Source organism: Taudactylus pleione, unplaced genomic scaffold, assembly GCF_031769625.1.
Source record: "Taudactylus pleione unplaced genomic scaffold, aTauple2 ptg000161l, whole genome shotgun sequence".
Lineage (NCBI taxonomy): Eukaryota > Metazoa > Chordata > Amphibia > Anura > Myobatrachidae > Taudactylus > Taudactylus pleione.
This window is the reverse complement of record NW_028284563.1, coordinates 4,231,319-4,249,459: the sequence shown is the minus strand read 5'-3', so window position 1 is coordinate 4,249,459 and position 18,141 is coordinate 4,231,319.

The following is an 18,141-nucleotide window of genomic DNA, read 5'->3' as shown; positions in this document are numbered from 1 at the left end:
AATCACGATGGACCACTGAAAGGTGACCATCGATGGCCTGCCCACTCATGGCCAGCCCTAGTATAAAAAGATGACAGCCTGGCTGCTATATTTAGCATGCAGCAGGGACTGTTGTTCCCGTTACGCATTCACATGAGGCCCAGCATCAGGGGTCAGAGGAGTGGGTGCTGAGCCCTGATTGGAGTACCTCATCACTTGCTTCTTTGACCCCTGCTGCTGAGCCTGATGGGTCCTATACAGACACATAACTCACTGTAAGTACAATCACGAGACTGACTGCATCCCGCATTTTCCCTGCACATAATTCACCCGTCTGCCCTGCACAGTCTACAGGTTACTTCAGATTCTAGTCTCTGGGGTATATCTACGTACAAAACGACAGTGCAGTGGTACTGTAACAAGTTTTTTTTCTTTTTATCACAGATTACTGCAGTGGTACAATATGAGTCACCACAGCAATTCACAAGTGCCCTACGGCAATAACCCATGATAACTAGCCCCCCCTCAGTGAAAGCTTCCGTTGGAAGCGTAATGCTCTGGCTCATGTCAGTTTTACAGATTTAAAGAAATCTCGGCTTTTTACAGTTTAATAACTTGCACAGATACCACTACTAAAATAAACGATTTGTGGGAATGGAGGGGGGTGGGGCGAATGCCCCGGGTCTGCCACTGTTTTGAGACTGCCTCCGCTGCAGATTGCTCTGGTTCTGGCCTTAATCAGCTCCTCACCCTCACTATGTTCTTTCCTGCTGTTCTCCCAGGGGCTGCCAGAAGTTGTAGCTTGTGGTGCATGCACTGAGATATTATGTAATCCTGGTAGCCTGTCCGTTTAGGTCTTGGGCAGGGAGAGCCAGGCGGTGGTGCACACCTACACACTTGCTTCTCCGTTCATGTTTCCACTGCCGCCAATGGACAATAAGGAACAATGATCATGCTTGGACCCACTTTCCCTCACGGCACATGATGATCCCATCGCCTTGCTCTGGTTCCTCAGCATGGTTACGGTTCGCTCAGCAACTCAGTAGGAGCCGAATGCATGAGAAGAAAGGCTGAAGGAATGGGAACTGAGGGAGAGAGAGAGAGCACATGTACAGAGGCCAGCTGGAGAGAAAACAACATGAGGACTAGAAAGCAGCAGAGAATCAGTATAGAGGAACAGATATGAGGGAGAGTAAAAACGGGGGCGCTCAGGGCCCGTAACTGGGAGTGTGTGAGTGGTGCCACCACACAGAGCACAGGGCTTTGTGGTTAGCACAGTCACTGCCCCACGGCACCTGCATGTGGCTGGCAGGGTGCCTGGAATGGTACACTGCAGCCACTAGTGCAACTGCAAGGATGCTCCGGACAGGCACCATGTTGTCACGTGTTCAAGGGGCGGGGCCGGTATAGGGTTGGATCAGGTCTGTTAGTGCACAAGTGCAGTAAATAAGGTCATGAAGACATCAGACTCACATTTATTTCTTTTATTTGTTAAGTTACTTGTGTAGTGTATACATATTCTGTAGCGCTTTACAGAGAATATCTGGCTTACAATCTCTATTCCCTACCACATGTACACACACAAACTAGGGGTGTGCACCGGCCACTTTTCGTGTTTTGTGTTTTGGTTTTGGATCTGGATCTTTCTTCGTGTTTTGGATCTGTATTGGTTCTGCCAAAACCACCCTTCCGTGTTTTGGGTTCTGGGTTTTGTGTTTTGGATCTGTATTTTTTTGAAAAAAAGCATAAAAACAGCTAAAATCACAGAATTTGTAGGTTTTTCTGCTCCTATGCTATTATTAACCTCAATAACCTTAATTTCCACTCATTTCCAGTCTATTCTGAACACCTCACACCCAGGGCCAGATTAATAATGGGGCGGGTGGAGCTTCAGCTCCAGGCCCACCATAAAAATAGGCCCATTGTCAACAGGATCAGCTGGCAGTGTTGATAGAAAAAAAAAAATCCTGCCTCAAGCTGCCAGCTGCTGTGTGGCGTGTGCTCTCCGTGGCCCTGCACACAGAGCTGGATTAAAGGGAGGAAACGGACATTAATTAAAATGGAACTGCTGCAGTGCAAGGAAGCAAGCAAAGAGAGATTGGGCATGTTCCGAGTGTGGGGGCGTGTTCCGAGTGTGGGGGCGGGGCTAAACGGCCCAGTGTACTGTCCTCCTGCCTGTTGCTGACTGTTGATGGTTTGCCATCATGGGACAGAGGGCAGATTATTTGCTACAGAGCCCCTGTTTACTTTCAACTACCTAGTGACAACATCCAGTACCTGCCTGCAAGGTAAAAGAGAGTTTAACTACTGTTAAGTACAGTATGTGTGTGTGTCTCATGTGTGCATATATGATCCTCTGTATGTGTGACCCTGCATGCTTATTTGCACATGTAACCTGCTGCATATATGACTGCATATATGACCTGCTGCATGAGTGACTTTATATGTGATCTGCATGAGTGGCTCTGCCTATGTGAATACTTGTATATGAAATTATGAATATATGCTAAATAAATGTTTCTTATGTTATGGAAATGGTGTGAAAGGCTCTTTATTATGTACCGCCTATTTGTAGCTCCCTCTTACTATCTATCTAATTTATTATGACTATGCTGTTAATTTAAGTCTATAGGGACCCCCACTTTTAAGTGACTTGGACCCCCAAACCATTAATCCAGCCCTAGCCCAGCCCAATGAAAACCACCATGCTGCTCCCTCCCTGCACAGAGAGGGAGAACTCCATTATTTTCAGTTCAAATGAGTGAAGGACCAGGCTTCATCATGATTTTGTCAATGACCATTACCCTTTATATATATATATATATATATATATATATATATATATATATATTCCTTTTTAAGGACAACAGTGGATACGAATACATATATTTTATAAATATATTTATATTCACACATACACACACACACTAGTAAAGGGACTCGGTTTGCCACTCGCTCAGCCCCATCCTGCCTCCCGATCCATCCAGCTCCCCTCCTCCCCAATCCATCCCTGCTCAATACTTACCCGTTCCTGGCACCCACAGAGTGGTCCTCCTTCGTCCTCTCCAGCTACGGCCTGTCCTGTGGTTCGCTGCAGTGGATGCTTTTGGCTCTTATGGTGAGTGCCCCGGCTCCCACTATGCATGTCAGAGGCGGGACAGATGTTGGCGGATTAAGATATATATGTGTGTGTGTGTATGTATATACAGATATATATATATTTATTATTATGACACCAACACAGTGTACTATAGTCAGGATGTGTGATTCCAAATGCGGGGCAGCATTTGGAATCGCACATGGTATCATGGGATATGAGGTAAGCTATTTTCTTTTAGTTTTGGCATACCCCTGACGACAGGAGTGCTATATTTTGTCCACATTCAGCATGTCGACTGCATAAAGTTGACATGTTCTGAATGTCGACATCCAGGATGTCAACAGTTGAATGCAGCATTACATTATGTAGATGGAGGCCTATTATATGTGCTGCAGATTTATTTATACTTTTTTTCCTTTTAGACCTAGTTGATTTGTACATTTTCTATGTGATAAGGACTCTAATGCAGTTGTTACATTCTTTTTATTATATACGTGTCAGGTTTATTGGCTCATTGTGATTAGCATCTTAGGCTCACAGGATCATTATGTTTGTATATGTGTTATTACCTTCTTTCATGTACTTAGGACTATTTCTTTTTATGTATACACTCTATTATAGTAACTATGCAAACCCCAGTCAGGATGCGCCAACGTGATCATGCACTTCTGCTTTTACCGAGAGCAGCTGCCGCCGATTGCAGCCTGCCAGGTCCATGCTGGAAACTCAACTATGGATATTTAAGGTGAGTTTATAATGTACATTGGGCCTGATTCACAGTTGTGCACAGTTCTCACAGAGAGACGCAACTGCTGTATTAAAATATGTAAAAGAAGCAGAAAAACACCCACTGCATGCTTTGTGATCCGAGCAGTATGCACCATCTGTATGAATATCATTCATTTGAGTGACCCTCAGGTTACCAGGGATGGCTGTGAATTTCTCACTTCTGGGGCAAGTGAAGCTGCATCCAAGGGTGCAGTCACAAGCCTCTGTACGCCCAGAAAATGGGGCTGACACACCATCATTTTCTGTAACTCTGGCCATCAACCCCCCTTCCCTGTCCCCAAACAGCTGCAGCATGTCAATCATGCTGTGGCTTAGGGAGCACTGCAACCATAATCGCAGATAGAGATCTGCACATATGCAGTACAGGTTCTGTGCATGTGCAGATTGACAAACATCAGAGATGTACGTAAATCATTGGGTTTGTGTACAACTTTCAATCAGGCCCATTGTTCCCTGAGGAAAGAATTCAATTCTGAAACATTGGAACACAAGTGTTGAGTGCTGACTCATCTGTTTAAAAGTTCCCTGAGTGCTGATGCCGATTGCACCTGGCAAGAATAAATATTTGGAGGAGTGCCACGCCCCCACAACATTGGTCATACCCTCCACATTACTAGTCAGACCCATGTTGTGTTGGTCACAACCCCTGCGCCGGCACACAATAGGCCCTTCATAAGTTTCAGCTCCAGGCCCATGTGGACCTTCATCTGGCACTGCTCACACCTCACAATAGTGTTTTAAAATGTAATTTCCAAAAGGTTGCACCAAGGTAGCTGGATGACTATGCTAAGCGACACGAGTGGGCGGCACAAACACGTGACCCATCTAGGCGTGATACTGCAGTGGCAGACAGGATGGCAGTTTGAAAAACTAGGCCGCAAACTGTACATAATGCAAAGAAAAAAAAGAGGTGCAAGATGGAATTGTCCTTGGGCCCTCCCACCCACCCTTATGTTGTATAAACAGGACATGCACACTTTAACAAACCAATCATTTCAGCGCCAGGGTCTGCCACACAACTGTGGTTGAAATGATTGGTTCGTTTGGGCCCCCACAAAACAAGCTGGCAATCAATCTGTCCCTGCACAAACTGGCTCTACGGAGGCAAGATGTCATCCTCATCCTCCTCATCCACTGATTCCTCACCCTCTTCAGTGTGTACATCCTCATCCTCACAAAGTATTAACTCGTCCCCACTTGAATCCACCACCACAGGTCCCTCTGTACGTTCTGGAGGCTGGTCTCCCTGGAAGAGCTGATAATTCATTTTGATGAACATCATCTTCTCCACATTCTGTGGAAGCAACCTCCTACGCCTTTCGCTGACAAGGTTCCCGGCTGCACTAAACACTCTTTCGGAGTACACACTAGAGGGGGGGCAACTCAGGTAAAATAGAGCCAGTTTGTACAGGGGCCTCCAAATTGCCTCTTTTTCCTGCCAGTACAGGTATGGACTGTCTGACATGCCTACTTGGATGCTGTCACCGATGTAATCCTCCACCATTCTGTCAATGGTGACAGTATCATATGTAGTGACAGTAGACATCTCAGAAATTGTTGCCAGGTCCTTCAGTCCGGACCAGATGTCCAAACTTGGTCCTGCCTGCCCTGCATCACCGCCAGCGGGTTGCTTAGGATACCTAAGTTTTTTCCTGGCAGCCCCAGTTGCGGGAGAAAACGAAGAAGGAGCTGTTGACGTGTCACGTTCCGCTTCAACTGACAGTGTGTTCACCAGCAGGTCTTTGCACCTCTGCAGGCTTGTGTCGGCCGGAAAGAGAGACACCACATAGGCTTTAAACCTAGGATCGAGCACGGTGGCCAAAATGTAGTGGTGTGATTTCAACAGATTGACCACCCTGGAATCCTGGCAAAGCGAATGAAGGGCTTCATCCACAAGTCCCACATGCCGAGCGGAATCGCTCCGTCTTAGCTCCTCCTTCACTTTCTCCAGCTGCTTCTGCAAAAGCCTGATGAGGGGAATGACCTGACTCAAGCTGGCAGTGTCTGAACTGACTTCACGTGTGGCAAGTTCGAAGGGCTGGAGAACCTTGCACAACACGGAAATCATTCTCCACTGCGCTTGAGTCAGGTGCATACCCCCTCCTTTGCCTATGTCATAGGTGGATGTATAGGCTTGAATGGCCTTTTGCTGCTCCTCCATCCTCTGAAGCATATAGAGGGTTGAGTTCCACCGCGTCACAACCTCTTGCTTCAGGTTATGGCGGGGCAGGTTCAAGAGTGTTTGCTGGTGCTCCAGTCTTCGACACGCAGTCGCTGAATGGCGAAAGTGGCCAGAAATTTTTCGGGCCACCCAAAGCGTCTCCTGCACGCCCCTGTCGCTTTTCAGAAAATTCTGCACCACCAAGTTTATTGTGTGAGCAAAACATGGGACGTGCTGGAATTTGCCCAGATGTAATGCCCGCACAATATTGGTGGCGTTGTCAGATATCACAAATCCCCAGGAGAGTCTAAGTGGGGTAAGCCACTGGGCGATGATTTCCCTCAGTTTCTCTAAGAGGTTGTCGGTGGTGTGCCTCTTACTGAAACCGGTGATACACAGCGTAGCCTGCCTTGGAACGAGCTGGCATTTCTGAGATGCTGCTACTGGTGACGCTGCTGCTGTTGCTGCTTAAGGTGATACATCTACCCAGTGGGCTGTCACAGTCATATAGTCCTTAGTCTGCCCTGTTCCACTTGTCCACATGTCCGTGGTTAAGTGGACATTGGGTACAACGGCATTTTTCAGGACACTGAGGACACTTTTTCTGACGTTTCTGTACAGTCTCGGTATCGCCTGCCTAGTGAAGTGGAATCTAGACGGGATTTGGAACCGGGGACACACTACCTCCATCAATTGTCTAAATCCCACTGCACTAATGGCGGATACCGGACGCACGTCTAACACCAACATAGCAGTCAAGGCCTCAGTTATACGTTTTGCTTCAGGATGACTGCTGTCGTACTTCATCCTCCTCGCTAAGGACTGTTGGAGGGTCAATTGTTTAGTAAAAGTAGTGGTGTTCCTACTTCCTCTCTGGGATGATGAACGACTCCCAGCAGCAGCAACAGCAGCAGCTGCAGCAGGAGGCGTAGCAATGCAGGATCCTCCGGAGGAATCCCCGATAGGAGAGTCAGTCATGCCAGTGACATGGCCTGCAGGACTACTTCCGATCCTGACTAAGGAGGAAATTGACGAGGAGGGAGTTGACGGTGTGGTTTGCAGGCGCTTGGATACAACAGGACAATGGGATTTAGGTGTCCCTGGACTGCTTACGGTCTTAGCCAAAGTTTCTGAACTTGACAGTAACTTATTATGAACGCGCTGCAGGTGCCGTATAAGGGAGGATGTTCCTAGGTGGTTAACGTCCCTACCCCTACTTATTCCACCTTTACATAAGGTACATATGGCAAGACAGTTGTTGTCCGGATTCGGATAGAAATATTGCCAGACCAAAGAGGTGGAATGTTTGGTCTTCTGCCCAGGCATGACCGTGATGGGCTTTTTCATCCCACGGACAACAACTGTCTCCCCCGGAGCCTGATTTAAACAAACCACATCACCATCAGAATCCTCCTCGCCAACTTCCTCCTCAGCGCCAGCTACACCAGTTTTCTCATCCTGTTGTACTTCAACAGTGACATCTTCAATTTGCATATCAGCAAGTGGACTGTGGGTGCTCCTTTCAGCACTTGCAGGGGGCGTGCAAATGGTGGAAAGAGCCACCTCTTCCCGTCCAGTGCTGGGAAGGTCAGGCATCGCAACCACCACCACACTTGGACTCTCCTTGGGGATTTGTGATATCTTCTTAGAAAGCACAGTTCTTCGCTGTGCTTTTGCCAGCTTAACTCTTTTGATTTTTTTAGTGGGAGGAAGTCTTCCATCGTCATGTGAAGCTGAACCACTAGTCATGAACATACTAGGGATCGACCTTAGCCGTTCCTTGCCACTCTGTGTCGTAAATGGCATATTGGCAAGTTTACGTTTCTCTTCAGCTGATTTAAATGTTTTTTTCAAGGTCATTTTCCTGAACTTTGTCATTTGGGATTGCATGTGCCCTCTATTATGACATTGGGCATCGGCCTTGGCAGACGACGTTGATGGCATGTTATCGTCTATCTCATGACTAGTGGCAGCAGCTTCAGTACTAGGACTAAGTGGTTCTTGATCTTTCTCTATTTTATTTTTATCGGAGAAAGTTTGGTCCTCCATTTATGTTATATCGATTTGATATATACGCCCGGCTAAACACAGAAAATATTTTTTTATTTTTGCTGGAGAGTAGTGCACTTTGTGGGTTACACCAGCCTTTAAGAAATGAGCCAGCCGGCTCTTTACTTATGGGACACAGGCGCACGCTTGGCGCTGCTCCTTTGTTGATGCACGTGCGGCTACTGCGCACACAATTCACAAACACAGAAAATAATTTTTTTTTGGTTTGGACTGGAGTGTACTTTGGGGGTTACAGCATCCTTTAACGGTCAAGCCAGCCGGCCCTTTACTTATGACACAGGCGCACGCTTGGCACTACTTTGTTGATGCACGTGCGGCTACTGCGCACACAATTCACAAACACAGAAAATATATATTTTTTTGGTTTGGAGTGTACTTTGGGGGTTACAGCACCCTTTAACGGTCAAGCCAGCCGGCCCTTTACTTATGACACAGGCGCATGCTTGGCACTACTTTGTTGATGCACGTGCGGCTACTGCGCACACAATTCACAAACACAGAAAATTATTTTTTTTTTGGTTTGGACTGGAGTGTACTTTGGGGGTTACAGCACCCTTTAACGGTCAAGCCAGCCGGCCCTTTACTTATGACACAGGCGCACGCTTGGCACTACTTTGTTGATGCACGTGCGGCTACTGCGCACACAATTCACAAACACAAAAAATATAATTTTTTTAGCACTTGGGGGGAGCACCCCTGATGGACAGAGCACCCCCTGGACAACACTACAGCACCCCTTTAGGACTGGGACACTGCACAGGACTTTGGAGTGGACACAGCCCCTATGGAGAACTGACTGCACAACACAGTCCAGCCAGCCCCTATGGACTTTGAAGTAGTGGACACAGCCCCTATTAACAACAGCAGCACAGCACAACACAGCCAGCCCCTATGGACTTTGAAGTAGTGGACAACAGCAGCACAGCGCAGCACAGCACAGCACAATACTACTCTGCACTACACTACACTACACTACACAGCCCAGCCAGCCCTAACTCCCACCCTCCCTCTTCACTGTCCACAGCCGAGTGAGAAAATGGCGCCGACGCGGGTACCTTATATAGGTTCCAAAATCCGCGAGACTCGGAAGGCGGGATGATGACGTTTTGCCTCGATTTGAGATCCGAGTCAGGCGGGAAAAGTCGAGCCTGACTCGGATCTGCCTCGGATCGGGAGGGCTCGGGGGGGTTTGGATTTCAGAAATCCGAACCCGCTCACCCCTAACACAAACATACTAGGGTTAATTTGTGTCAGGAGCAATTATATCCACTTATATTTTTGAGTGTGGGAGGAAATCCACAGAAGCATGGGGAGAATAAACAAACTCCAAACAGCAACAAAGAGAACAAAAAGGCGCTGAAACCTATGGACACAATATGGGTCTAATTAGTAACACACTCTACCTGTTAACCAGCTAGCCCTACAAATATGGGAAAAACTGGATAATTCCCAAGAACAAAAACCAAGAAAGAAAAAGCGTGAGGGCGCTAGTCACTGGTAATATATTTAATACATAGACATACATGTAATCAACACCATAGAACGGGAGACATCACACAATAAATAAAATAAAATAAAATAAATAAATAAAAAATAACAATTAAGATAAAAATCTAGCTAATAGATCAACGCGATGATCAGTATGCACCACATAGAATAATTATAATCTCAGACAGTCTGAAAAAAATATGAGCTCATATTGAACATAATTCAGTGTTGTTTAGCAGCATATGAACAGGAGAAAGATGGATAAAATTGTCACCACTGTGACTCTATTCCGGAGAAATGCTTATGTTGTTTAGAATGACTCCGTATTCATTGGCATAACTCCCAAAGAAAAAAATAGTCAATGTGCATACAGTCTCCTGTTCTGAGCAAAAAGGGAGAAGGGGGGAAGGGAAAAAAAAGGGGGGAGGGGAGGGACTGTGAATCTGTCCGATTTAAGCACTGTTTTGTGGTAAAGCTGTGGGGTCTCGATATGGGTTTCCGATGACACTTTAGACAGCATGCATGCGTCGTGGGTATTAATTATGTCCCACTCTATTTTCAACCACAGTGGTTTTCCCTGTATCATACGTGGTGCTGCATGGCAGATGCAAGATCCAGCAGTGTTATTACCATTCGCCGTTTCTTTTCCAAATACAGCAGGGAACCACAGTTGTGGGAAGCGGCAGCCCAGAGACCCGTAGCCTTGGCAGTAAGTGAGCACTCGTAACGCGTTTCTCCACCTCAAGCTCGTCGGCGGTTTCCTCAGACGGTCTGAGTGCACATTGACTATTTTTTTCTTTGGGAGTTATGCCAATGAATACAGAGTCATTCTAAACAACATAAGCATTTCTCCGGAATAGAGTCACAGTGGTGACAATTTTATCCATCTTTCTCCTGTTCATATGCTGCTAAACAACACTGAATTATGTTTAATATGAGCTCATATTTTTTTCAGACTGTCTGAGATTATAATTATTCTATGTGGTGCATACTGATCATTGCGTTGATCTATTAGCTAGATTTTTATCTTATTTGTTATTTTTTATTTATTTATTTTATTTTATTTTATTTATTGTGTGATGTCTCCCGTTTTATGGTGTTGATTACATGTATTATGTCTATGTATTAAATATATTACCAGTGACTAGCGCCCTCAAACTCCAAACAGGGCTGTGGTGGGAATCGAAAACAAGACCTCAGTGCTGTGAGGCAGCAATACTAATCATTACACCAACCGTACTGCCATATCTTACACATTTCTAGCAAGTACTAGCTGCTGGGTAGGTTGAACACTACCCCTGGGATACTGATTGTCTCCGCTTCTTGATTAAGGGTTCCATCTGTCATAGGCTAATACACTCATAACAACCCCTACAACCACCAATTTGTATGTTCGAAGTAACAACAACATCAGGCATTTTTATGACATATGTAATATACAGGAAGCATCCGAGAGACCAATATGCAATACAGAGAGCATTCCAGAGATTAATATACAATATAAAACATTCCAGAGATGGATATACAATACAGAATGCAGTCCAGAGACTGGTTACAATACAGAGAGCTTTCTGGAGACCACTATACAATACAGAGAACATTCTAGTGTTGGGAATATTGCATTTTAATTATAATTCTTACTGTATATTTGCCAAACACATATCTATTTGCATACATATATTTTAAATTCACTCTTTATCATATAAGAAATGAATTAATTATTATCCTTCTGATCAGCCCATTGTCTTAAGTGAACTAGAGTAGCTAGTACAAATAGGAAAAAAACAAACAGCACATGACAAACCCAATGTGACTCAAAACATTTTTTAAATCCGCATTTGATAAGTAAAATATATATAAAATAAATCCTAATATAAACATCAAAGACAATACATATACTGTATACCATAAAGAGAGTGTTGCTGGTAACTAGCACAAAGGATGCTGAAAATATTCTATAACATGTCACAAATATTATATATACCCATATAAATTTATACAAGGTTAAAACTTTACTGAAATTTACTAAGAAAAAAACAGTATGTAAGATCTATCAAGCATATATCGTGGTATGCAGTCGGGAAGCCGGCGGACCTAATCTCGACAGCCGGCTTCCCGACTGCTTTATCCCGGCGAGGGTTAAATGACAGGCATCTAAATCTAGACGCCTGTCATTTTAACGACGCCGGGAGACCGGCACCCGGCATCCCAATCGAATTGATGCCGGGCGCCGCTTCAGATAGCCGTGGGGGGGAGGGTTAGGTTTAGGGCTCCTGGGGGGACTTAGGGTTAAGAACCCCCATGGGAGGTTAGGGTTAGGCTAGGGGGAGGGAGAGTTAGGGTTAGGCACCCCCGGGGGGGACTTAGGGTTAGGCGGCGGGGAAGGGGGGGTTAGGTTTAGGCACTTAGAGGGGGGATTAGGGATAGGCACTGGGGGGGAAGGTTAGGGTTAGGCACCCTGAAGGAGGGTTAGGAGGTTAGAAATAGGTTAGACAATACTTACCTTCGATGATCGGGATTTCCTCCTCTGCCGGGCTCCTGGTGTCGGGATTCCAACCGCCGGGCAGGTGTCTGGCGGTAAATCATACTGCTTCCTATATCATATATACCCAAATAGGGTCAAGACTCGCAAACTTTCAAATTTCAGTTGTTGGAAATGTCCACCTGTGCAAAAGGCCTTTAGTTGACCTAGGAGTAGCAGGAACCGAATGCTGGCTTATAGAGCAGTTATAATTAATTAATCATTTTAAGTGAACAGATGTTACAGTATATGCATATCGCATAGATGTGGTGATGTAGAATCAAACGTGGTGATGTAGAAATTAAGATTGCAGCTTCGAAGTGTGCCAAGATGGGTAGTTTAAGAAGATTACCATAGAAAGAGTTTCATGAAGTTCACACCTGGAGGGGTCAATGTAATAGCCTGTACTATGCAGTTGTCACACATCGGGTTCTCACTCAGCCCCGCTTGACGTGATGTCTCCGGTGATACGTGCATCCCCTGGCTGTTTGCAACATACCTGAGCACTGTATCATCAGATATAAGCAGACAGTCTGGCTGCATGGGTGTGGCCATATTGGATTACGTCATATGATCTTTCAGTTCTACCAGTTCTCAACAGCCATGCTCACATGACCAGCTCAGCCTATGGTCTCTGACAACACCCTATTTAATTCAGCTCTGGTGGTCAGGTCTGTTCTTGTGTATTGCTTCTGTGATCTCCTTGTACTCAGCACCATCCAGTACCAGTGCAATGTGGTTTCCAGTTTCTGCAAAGTATACCTGTATTCACTACCTGCCTCCAGTGTGCCACTATTGCTCCAGCAGACTCATAGGCTTACCATTTGCTCTGGGTGTCCTGCCTACACAGCCAGTATATTTGATTATCCATAGAGGCCATCAGTTAACCCACTATTCGTCTGGTTAGTGACAGGTTTTCCTGTTTGGGGTGTCTTGTAGCTGGGGCTGGCTCTGAGTCTCATATGTTTCAGTTCCAGGTCTGGAGTCAGGGCGAGGTACCAGGGCTGTGCAGCTGAGGTCAGCTGGCAGTTCTGAGTTCATCATTGCTGATTAACTCTCTGAGTTCTGAGTTCCAATTCTAGTTCAGTACTCTATTGTACTAAGTGTCCGCAGTGAGGTTGCCTGAGTTCCCAGTAGTGAGTTCCTGCTCCGTGTGCCTGGGTTCAGGTCACAGGGTTGTCATGAATGGTTCTAGGCATCCACATTTACAGATTCCAGTTCCGAATCCTGGCACAGCTCCTGACTAAATGATTCCATCCAAACCGCTAGTGTTCTCTGGCAATCTGTATTCGCTCCATGACCATGAATCTCCTATAGTTTACTTGTTTCACCTACGCTGCAATCAGGCCCAAGGTTACCAAGATGGATCATCAAAACCTTACATCTGTGACAGCAAGCATCTGCAAGTTCCCGGCCAGTCTGCCCTATGTTTCAAAAGTGCAATAATTTAAAAGGCAAAACAAGATTTGTTGGACTATGGAGCAGGCGGAACTAAAATTACACAAATTGCATTGTTTTATGAATAGCCTGGTGCCACCCCTGAATTGGTCAGCTGTATCTCCTCTCCAGGTTCCTCTCGGAGAGGAGAAACAAAACGTTGGCATGTATGTGCTGCACCAATCAGTGGTGAATAACACCAAATGCAGTCTTGGCTTGTAAGATCTTTAAGCATAGCCCAGAGAAAAAAAGTATACCTTTTATTGTATGCTCCTTATTGCACTATTCTTCATCAAGGTATAAGGCATAATGCAATAAAGGTCATACAATAAAAGAACCAACTCCCAAACCCTTGTATACAATAAACATTGACCATCACATTAATCTAATCGCAATAATATTTACTATATAAATAGATAAACAGCATAAAAATTATTTATTAATATAGAAATCCAGCTCATTATCATTGCTCTGTTTAGAATGCTCATTGTTCAACCAATGGGAGAGCTGACAGACAGCTTTTATTGACTAAACAAGATGCTTATCATAAACGGGACTGCTAATTGGACGACAGTGATGTCAATCAAGAAAAATGGCTGATTGGTGTATTTTTGGTATATGAGAGCTGTCAACCCTGTGTCCTATGATTAAGCAATCAAGTGAAACGGTCGGCACACGGCACACGCTGCTAGTGTGTTCTCTGTTCTAATTGCTCCAAGTCTCCATATACACTGTTAAACAACTAAGAAATGTGGTGATATTTGTAATGTCATGAGTACAGACTCCAACTATCAACTTGACTGAGTATTAACAGTGGACATCTGACCACAAAAGGGTTTAGATTTGGTGAATTCCAGGGTAGAGAATGTACTACTGATTGAGATTAAAACCACAGGTCAATCTGCTAACAAAAACAGCATTAATACATTGACTGTTGAGTCACAAGGCACAGGTCATTATATCCTATTACAGGCTTACTTATTAAAATGATGGGGAGCTACTATGTATTATTAATGTTATCAAATGAGGGGTTTATTGCTAAGCTGGCATCAGTCCCAAGGGCATTAGTAGAAGAAGCCATTACGACTATAATTATACTCCGCAATACAAGGCTGCAATACTAGTATGCACTAGACTGATGGAGTTACAATATTAACAATCAGGCAACACAGATATAGATAATAAATGTATCAACTCACAACTGTCAATAAATAGCTCTACCTGGGACTGTCATTCCTACTTAATTTTATCCATATTTTATTTATGCTGTGCTACTTAATTAATGTTCTGCTCATCCTCCTATTTTTACAATCACTATTAGGGGTATTCAATATGGGTGCGATAACATCGTTTTTTGCGTTAATATCGCACTTTTTAACGGTTTTGCGTTAATATCACTTGTTTTAGTTTTACACCGTATTCAATTTCAAAGACTTATTGCAGTTTTGAAAAGTCTTTGATAAAAAACGGTGAAAACTTTTCACCATCAGGTGTCGAAAAAAAGTGCAGAATTGGGGTTCAGGGGTGCAGGCTTAAAAAAAATAGCCTGCACCCCTGAGATTGACATTTAAAAAAGAACTGTGTCAAAAAAAGTTTTACAAAAAATAGGGACACCCCAAAAAATTTATTTAAAAATTGGGGTGCAAAAAAAAAAAAGGGAAAAAATTGTTAAACAATAGGGAAATAGGTTCAGGGCTATTCTGCAAGTATGCGGCAGATGTTTTCTAGAATAGAATTATAGCAGCAGGTGCACAAATGCAGAATTTTTAAAAACTGACTTTAGGGACTTAAAAATATGCTAGTACCCATTTTCATGTACCCCAAATTTGATGGGACCACTTAAAAAACGAAAAAAAATAACCTAAGTGCTCTTCTGCATCACTTCTTCAATGTCGGGAAAAAAGCACCTGCTGCGGCTATTTAAAACCCCGACTTTCAATTAAAGGCTAAAACGGGGGTATCCATAGTGTTCCCCCATGTTACAATTATTTTAAGGAAAAATTCGTAACTTTACGCAAATCCAACTTCGGAGTTTCCCGTTTTCGTAAATTTTATTTTGAATACGGGGATAAGCGGGAGCGCGCACCATACCTTTACGCAGAAAAAAACTCAGATAGGAAACGTTAACTTCGCCAGGGAAGTTAACCTTTCATATTGAATACCATATATGTATGTACTAGTTTAGTGTGAAATTCTTATTTGTGACTCCTAAAATTCAGTTCCAGTACTGTATATGATAAATCAGGATAACGTAGATACTTTTTAAATTCAAATAAATGATTTTGTGTTTCTGTCAACATTTCAAATTTATTGTCTCTCTCCGCTGACCTGCTTGGAGATAGAGGTGTCAGGCAGAAGATGGTAGCTGCTCAGATCAGGGAACAGATAACAGTTTATGGCCATGTCATAAAGTTTTGTATGGCGACTCTTGTTACTAATATGTCAATGTTCACATTACATGTTAATCTGCTCCCCAAATTCCTTGAAGATCTGTGAATCTTCACAGTTCCTTATCCTATACTAAAGACCCCTTCAGCCATGACACATTTTCATTTAGGAGGAAGGAATAACTTAGGCAATATTATAACTTTTGAAAGCGCAGAATATGATGTATTCACATACCCTGTTTATTTGTTGGTAATGAGATGCTGTATTATTTGAATCACAAATTATTCTTCTGAAGTTCCCCATCAGAGACATAATGTGCTCGAACTTTTCCTCATTTCAGACAGCTGGTTTAAGTATGCTCTGGACAAAGGGCCATAAAGCCTTCACCAGTGTGCCAGCAGAAGGAGGGCTGTGTAACAGCCCAGGTCAGCATAAAATATCACGTAGAACGCTGAAACTTTGTACAATTCTTGAGAGCTAAGCTGGCATATCCCTGCTTCTCCCAGCAAACATGTTCATGTAAGTGAGGCTGTTATGTTATATTGTTTTGTCTTTAAGAAAATTATTTGCCTAAGACTATCTATGTATGACATTCTTACTGTTTTTGTGTAAACTGTACTTTAAACATTGTTAGTATCTTTCTCATATTAAACTTTATTTAATAGGATTAGTCTCTGTGATTCTTATCAGATCTATTTTGCCTGTGGATTCGGCTAATCCATGCTATATATCTGTACTACAGGCTTGTCAGAATTCAACCTGGGATTGGCTCTTACTCACAGCGGCGCCGGCTTCCTCTGCCATGCTGAGTATTCTCCGCAGGGCCCTGTTGACTTCCACGTAATCCTCCATATTGGAGTTCCCGCGGCGACGGTCATGGGTGTAGCTATGATGCCTGTCTTACCTGACCGTACCCTCCACCAATGGTAGCCATGTCATCTCTCAGCTGACTCTCTCCTCCAAATGGATAGCTACCTAAGGGTATAAAGCAGGAGTCCAGGAAACAGGAAGTTTCATGAACAAATTCTCTTCTCCAGTAGATGCTAGTGTATTGCTTGTCTTGATCTTGCTGCGAGTTGGGAGTAATTGGGGCTTATTTAATAAAATGATGCAACCACAGTGATATCAACCTTTATCAGACAAGTGTAGTCAGACAAATGAAAGCTGGTTGCAATAGGTTTGATCTCTGTTCTTCTTGCATTGTAGTATCAAATAAATCTGTTTAATTTTGTAATAATAAAATGTAAATAGTTTTTGATTTTCTTCCTCTCCTTTTTTATATTCCTAATTCTACCTTTTAAATTGCAGGTATGAAAATGAAGAATTTTAGTGCTTTCTAAGTGGGATCACTGGTATAGCCTGTAGATGTCACTATTGTTCTACAGCAACTTTACGGAGGCTAAATACTATTACTAACATATCCTGTGAATAAATTTAAAACACGTCTCCAAAGTGCCTTATTTTGTTATATTTACATATTCATTTTCGAAAATTCATCCTCTGTGATGTTTAACACATATCTTAAATTGTGTGAATCTGCTGTATTCATTGTTACAGTTATCATAAAGACATATTGTATTTTTGAGAATAAAATATTTCTGAAACAGCTCTTTAGATAGAGTATTCTGCTTGAATACTGCATAGAGGATTTGGTATATTAGTACAGATTCATTGTATGGCCTAATGACATTTTACACTTCTTATCTGCGCACTGTAGATTTCAGTATAGAGTCATTTAGTATTACTGAATAATATTACTTTTAGACTGAGTAATAGTGTTATAGTATTCATTATAGAATCATGACAAATAGGGGCAAAACACTGTAGCCCCTTTTCCTCATGGGTGGTGTTAGTGTATTAGTGTAGATGCGGAGCTTGGTGTTGGGTGCTCTATATCGATTAGCATCAGGGCACCTGGCTTCTCTGCAATACTGGGTACTGGGGGTGGAAAAGTGTCTTTGCAGTTTGCACACAAGTTTTAATACAGATGGGGGGGTAGGCAATTATTTCAAAGAATCAGGGTGAGAGGGTGGGTGGTGGTGGTGATGGTGGTGGTCACCCAGGACCCTTCACTAATACCTTCATATAGCAAATGGGTATGTTCACAACTGGAAATAAATCGGTTCTTTACCATAATAATGTTAGAGGCCCTCAGCTAGGCCCAGCTATTAAAGACACACTTTTGCAGTTCTCCAGAATCGTGTGGTG